The following is a 6,664-nucleotide window of genomic DNA, read 5'->3' as shown; positions in this document are numbered from 1 at the left end:
ATTATTTTCTAACTTTTTAAAATAAAGTTTCCTATCCAAAATTCAGTGGTCCTGTCACAGGACCCATATGGCCATGCCAGGGCAACTTTTTATTTAAAATGCAGGTTACCTTTCATGGAATGTGGCTTGATAGAAAGCTACTTTACAAACCCAAGCAATAATGTATAGGCTTTATAAACCTATTTATTAATGAAATTATAGAATTATGGCTTCTGTATCTTGTGCAGACTGAAATCCTTATAGCTTATATTGGGGGTAACAGATTCTATATCTGTAACATTTTTCCTCTGGGCAGTTTCTAACTTTCATATATTAGAAAGTTTCTTACGATTTTTGTAATTAAAGTATTTCTTACATTTGCCTTGATGTGTATTTTAAAGATATTTTCTCATACTCAGTTGCCATAGTTGTAAGGGATAGTGTGTACCTCTGGTTGATGGTCTTTATTATTTTGAGTATGAGGGCCAGTTCACATCAGATGAGGGAAACCCTCATTCCATGTGCGATTTCTGCACTGCATTCAAAACGCTCTGCAGTGGTGGTCAATATTAGGCAAGTGACACCCCAAACCCCAGTTGCAAATGCAGTATGTTTGCTTGCACTGGATTACATGGGGGGGGGGGGGGAAGTACCATGCAATGTGGTTGCAGTAAATTTGCAAAAGTAGGACATGCACTATTTTGGGTGCGGCGCAATATGAATGGGCTGACATTACACCGCCCAGAACTGTATGTGAATCGCACAATGTTCCCTTGCAATTCTCGGTGTGAACTGGCCCTCAATTACAAAGCAACAATGCTTGTCCAAAAAGCATTGTAAAGCTGCTGTATGTACAATATTTTGAAACAGTGGTACAACAAATGCAGTGGTATAGTTGAACATACAATAAGCTTGGTTGCTTCCATATTTCAGCGTGTTAAGCAGGCCACAGATAACTTGATTTCTCTTTCCTGAAATCTCTATTCCCCCATCAATTCAGTCAGCGCTATTCTACCAGTGGGGAGGGGGGAGAGCAACAGGGAGCCTTCCTGGCTGGTAGAATACAACTACTGCTAGCAGTAATAGCTGTCTGCAGAGATCGAATGTAAAATAAATCTGACAGGCTGGTTGTACCCAAGCCAATTGATGGATTCACTTTGGCTACAATCAGCCTGTTTTTTTTTTTTTTTTTTTTTTTTTTTACATCGTTCCACTGCTGGAAAAGTGCAGCATGGTTTTTTTTTTTTTTTTTTTCTTTCATGCTCTGGAACTGCAAGCACTGGTGTGAACTATGCCATTTGAAACCATATAACCTACTTTCCATGTGTAATGCAGAAAAAAAATGTACTGGACTGCATGTGGTGTGAACTGGCCCTCAAAATGGTGGAGAAAGGGGGAATTATTCATGCACTCAATTGAATAGGGAATGTTTTTTGGGAATTGTTTTTTTTTTTTTTTTTTGGTTTTTTTAAGTGATAGTCTTTTTTTTTTTTTTTAAAATGATCATACTTGCGCTGTGCAGTTGCTTTTGCCCATAGTAGCCTGATTGTTCTGTTCCCTTGTCGGTGCTCCTGGCCCTTCTCCTGCCGAGTGCCCCTACAGCAAGCAGCTTGTTGTTGGGGCACCTAAACCAAACCGCTGCTGTGTGTCCATTCAGACACGAAGCCCAACTCGGCCTGCCCCTCTCTCTTCATTGGCTCACTGACTTTGACAACAGCTGGTGCCATTGGTGCCTGCTAATGTCTCAGCCAATGAGGAGGGAGAGTCCTTGGACTTTGTGGCTCTTGTACAACATTGCTGGATCGAGATGGGGCTCAGCAAAGAATGAGGACTGCTGCACACAAAAGGTTGTTTTTTTTTTATTAATATTAATGCATAAAGATAAAAAAAAAAAAACCTGCCTTTTTAGAACCAATTTAAGCCAATGTTTTTTCCATAGTGGCCATGGGTATTAACATGGGAGTACCTCATGTATTTTGGGAAAGTGATGTTTTCCTCCAGTGACTAATAAAGTGACTTGAGGTTAAAAATCAAGTTGGCAGCTCTGGTCATGTAGCTATACTGAATAGAGATAGCTATAGAAAGGGTTTTGTGAAGATACCGGTCACGTCCAATGGGGTTTGGTGGACTACAAACTTATAAGGCCTTTGTATTCCCCAAGGAACTTTGAGTAAGGAGCGTTTGTGATTGCATTCTAACAAGCAGAGAAGTGCGCTCTAAATTTAGAGGTTAGGTAAGGGAGTCCCATACAATTGTATTATCATTTTCTCTGCGCAGTCCCAGTGCTTTGCACATCCTTGAGTTTGCATAGTTATGGTCTGTAAAACATTGATCGGTAGCAAAAGCAGACTTTAGTTCTTCCTATTTTCTGAGGGAATCCAATTTGACCAAATGTGAAGTTTCCATGGTAACTTTCTATTGTTGGGTTGAAAGGCTGCTTGCAGCATAATGTGGGTGGTTGCCACCTGGAAAAAAGTGCACAATGTTGGGAATGGCGCTATCACTTAAAATATTCAATAATAAAAGTGTATTTTGTGCGCATTAATAAAAGCTAAACTGCATAAAAACATCCGTATTTGGTAAGGTGCATACAGTGCATGTGCCCCTTTTTAAATACAAAGTGCTACGTGCTGGTTAAAACTTCAATAAACAATGCATGGGCTGTGTTTAGTGTACCATATCATATATCACATATGTATATAAAGTGCTGAGTGCTAATATAGCAATAAACCATGTGAGTGATAATGTGCTTTTTTGGTAATGGATATGGTGCCTGTGGATCCCCACAGATAGCACCGCTGCTTACCGCACACGTAAGGCAGATGACTCAGCCGTTCCTCGGTCACTAGAACACAAAAGAAGCCTCCATTGCGTAGTATATGGTAGTTGTGTTTAGAGCAAGTAGCATCCACTCACATTTAGGGAGTTCACTATCAGTATAGGTGTTCGCCGCGATGCTTCCGCATTCCAACGGCTCAAACCACCGTTACCGGAAGTGACGTATTGATGTAACAAAACCATGCCCTATGTGTTTTGTCATCTGGTTGCCACCTGGAGTCATGCTGTCCTCTGCTGCTATAGAGTATCTTCACTCCCTGGAGTCTTCCTTGGCTCTGTTGAGGCTGGGGGTCTCTCATTGCAGTTGATTCCCTTCAGCTGTAGAGACTCTGCTGTGTTAATCAAGTCCTTTTCAGAGATGCTTACCTCCTGAGGAGTTACAGTCTACTGTATTTACTCCCAAATAAAGGAGACTGCCTTGGCTCTTAGACATAGTTCACACAGGCTTAATTAATTTATTGTTTTAAATAGTGGAAATCAAGCTTTCTTGGTGCCTCCATGGCAGCATACATATGGTTGGGTGCTCTGCCCGTGACCATCCCGCAGGACCCCTTTAACTCTATAAAGAAAGAACTTCCCCTCCCAATGCCTTTCTTTTTTTTTTTTTTTTTTTTTTTTCTGTCCTTGAGCCTGCGTATCACCTAGGTCAGCCCTTACCTCACCACCATGTTGGTGTTACCTTTATGGAGTCCCCGGACTTAGGTTGCTAAATGCGGCAATTAGTATGAGACCCTGTTTTTATTTCAGTGGATCTTTTTTTTTTTTTTTTTTTAAATGGCAGGGGGCCTTACAGGGGTCAGATCTGTCTCTTCCCCCGAGAGGTCCCCTCAATCTTGGGAGCTAGCCCAGTGGTGGCTGGATCAGGATGGACAAGGAGCTGCTTTACAAATGTCTACACAATTCCTAGGCTGTGACAGCACTAAAAAAGGGAATACCTGAGGGCGCCTCTCCAAGTTCCTCCATGTGGTATCTCTCTCTCTCGGGCAGGCAGGAAGGCTGCCTCATTCCCCCCTCTTCTGTGGTGCTTCGCGCCTGCCGCCTCAGGCTCTTTTTGCCAGCTTCAGGAGGCAGGACCTCGGCGGCGTCGGATGACCAGGTGAAGTGGCCACCTTGGTACTCCCAATGTGAGTATGTGTAAATGTATATATTTCTCTTACGTCCTCCGACAGTCACCGCCTCTTCATATTCGTCACAATGGGGTTATGACCTTTGCTCCGTAGGAGTAGCTAGGCAACAGAATATGTCAATATTAAGGCTTTTAACATATCCCACCCCCAGGGGGTGGTCCCCTCAGTCAATACCCTCCTACTTCCTGTATCCATACCCCAGTTTCAATGTCTAGCTTGTCAGGAGTAGCTGGATGTTTCTATGCTGTGGGGCATTTTGTCTCAGCCTTTTCTCTTTTCTTGATTTTATTTGAGTTTTTTTCTCTCTTTTTACTTAGCTGTTACTTTTGTCAGCATTAGTTAGCTCTTCTAATGAAGAGGATCGTGCGGGCTGGGTCTCGGGCTGATCCCCCTGGTCGCAGGTTGTGGGTCAGTGGCTTCCCAGCTTGCCATCGAGCGTTCAGTCAGGTATTTTTCCTGGCACAATGAACGACCCATCCCTGTTCGCTGCAGGGATGCTATGGTGAGGTGGCTACCTCACTGGACGCCTTGCGGTATCGCTCCGCAGTCCTCCTGCGTCCTGGCTGCGACTCTCCCTGTCCCATATGCAGTGGCTTGATCGCTTGTGCGGGTTCCCCACGCCATATTAGGAGGTAAGTGTATCTGTGTGGGGACCTGTCTGTTTGGGGGGTGTCAGTCTGGGACTGTGTAACCCTGCCCCTGTTTGCACTGTTGGATTCCCTATCTGTCTTAGCTGCACTCTGTGGAATGCAAGGAGGGGGGCTATACTGCACTGTCTCTGTGTCAGACTGTGTGCTGTCTTTTACTGTGTGACAGGCTGTGTGCTGCGGGGCATGATGTGGATCATGTTGTGCATACTTGCGGCGACCGCTGCTGCGGTCCGCCATTGTTTTTAGTGTACTGCATGTGTACTGGTGTTTCACTGTGGGCGGGAGCGGCGTTTTTCGGCGCCAAGCGCCGCCATTTTGGCGGCGATCACTCCGGCCTCATGCTGGCACTGCAGGTGGCCATTTTCTTGTAGCCCTCCATAGGCTTTAATAGAGCGCCCTGTATTGCATCACTTCCTCTTCTCCTGGGCACACCGATCGAGGCAGCAGCAGCAGCGGTGGTCTCTGCAGGTTTTATCCTCTCTGTCCTGAATCCTTGCCTGAGTTTGTGCTTTTCCCTGTGGGGGTCGGCTTGTGCTGGTGTGTGAGTGCAGTGGGCTGCGCTGACCGCGCTTTTAAAGGGGCAGTTACCCTTTATTCTCCTGCAAAATTTTTTGGGGGCATGGATTCTCAGGAAAGCAAATTTCCTCTCACTTTGGTGGGAGGCCAAGGGGCTGCTGTTTCCCCCCCAGGGGGTGATTTGGCTGCTGTTGTGGCTAACCTTGCTGCTCAGGTGCAAATGCTGGTGGCTGCTCAATCCACTAAACGGCCCAGAGTTTCAATTTCCTCTGATTCCGAGGGTGAGGGTGATGGGGCTGCTATGGCTGGGGTCTCCTTATCGGGGTCCCGTTCCTCCCTGGATCTTGTGGGATCAGAAGTGGAGGCTGAGGTGGAAGGGGTTGATAATTCTCCCCCTGGCTCGTCTGAAGAGCTTGCACTCATGGATGAATTGGTTGCTTCTATCAAACAAACACTGTGTTTGCAGGATGAGCCATGTCCTCCTGCTGTTTTAGCCTCCTATGGGACGCGGCGGAAACGCAGATCTTCACAGGTTTTTCCTTGCACTGATGATTTTCAGCGCGCTGTTAGTGAACAGTGGCGCAATCTGCGGAATCCTTTTGCTGTGCCAAGTAGGTTCAAGCTGCATTATCCTTTCACGCCCGCTACTGATGAACGTTGGTGTGTGCCACCTCCGGTGGATCACGCGGTAGCGGTTTTGAATAAGTCCACTGCGATTCCTGCTGAGGATACGCCGGTGTTCCGGGATGCCACGGACAGGAGGCTGGAGTCTCTTACCCGTCATACTTATTCGGTTACCGGTTCTATGCTCAAAGCTATTTTTGCTTCACTTATGGCAGCTCAGGCTGTCGCAAATTGGACACAGGTGCTTAGGCGCGTCCTGGTGGCTGACTCTGCCCCTCCAGAGACGTTGGCTATGGTGGATCAAATCCATCAGGGTGTCATGTATTTGTGTGATGCGGACTTGGATATAGTTCCGTTGGCTGCACGTGTGCACAGTGTGGCGGTGTTGTCACGCCGCCTGATTTTGCTGAAGTGTTGGTCTGTGGACCAGTCTTCGCGCAAGACCTTGGCTAATCTACCCTATAACGGATCTCACCTTTTTGGCGATTCCTGGGATACACTGATTAAAGGGATCACGGGTGGTAAGAGCACGCTCTTGCCCCAATTCCACAAGGCTAAGGCGGCTCCTGGTAAGAAGACCGCTTCTTTTCGGCCCTCTCAGGGTTCCTTTCGTGCCTTTCGGTTGCACTATAAGGGCAAGCCGTTCAAAGGCCAAGGCTCCCAGAAGAAGCCGTGGACGGGTAAGCAGAAGTCCGGCCAGTCCGGATCCGCTGCCCACAACAGTGCGGCCTGAAGGGGCGCCCTCACCCGGTTCTGGGGTGGGGGGACGCTTGCTCGGTTTTCTTCAACCCTGGCTGGCCCGTGTTCGGGACAGGTGGGTTCAGGAAATCGTTCGATCTGGCTACAAGATCGAGTTTCTCTCTCGGCCGGAGAGCAGATTTTTTCCCTCAAATCTTCAACTGTCTCTGGAGCGTTTGAGGGATCTGCACG

Source organism: Pelophylax lessonae (assembly GCF_965119305.1).
Source record: "Pelophylax lessonae genome assembly, chromosome: 8".
Lineage (NCBI taxonomy): Eukaryota > Metazoa > Chordata > Amphibia > Anura > Ranidae > Pelophylax > Pelophylax lessonae.
This window is presented reverse-complemented; position numbering follows the sequence as displayed.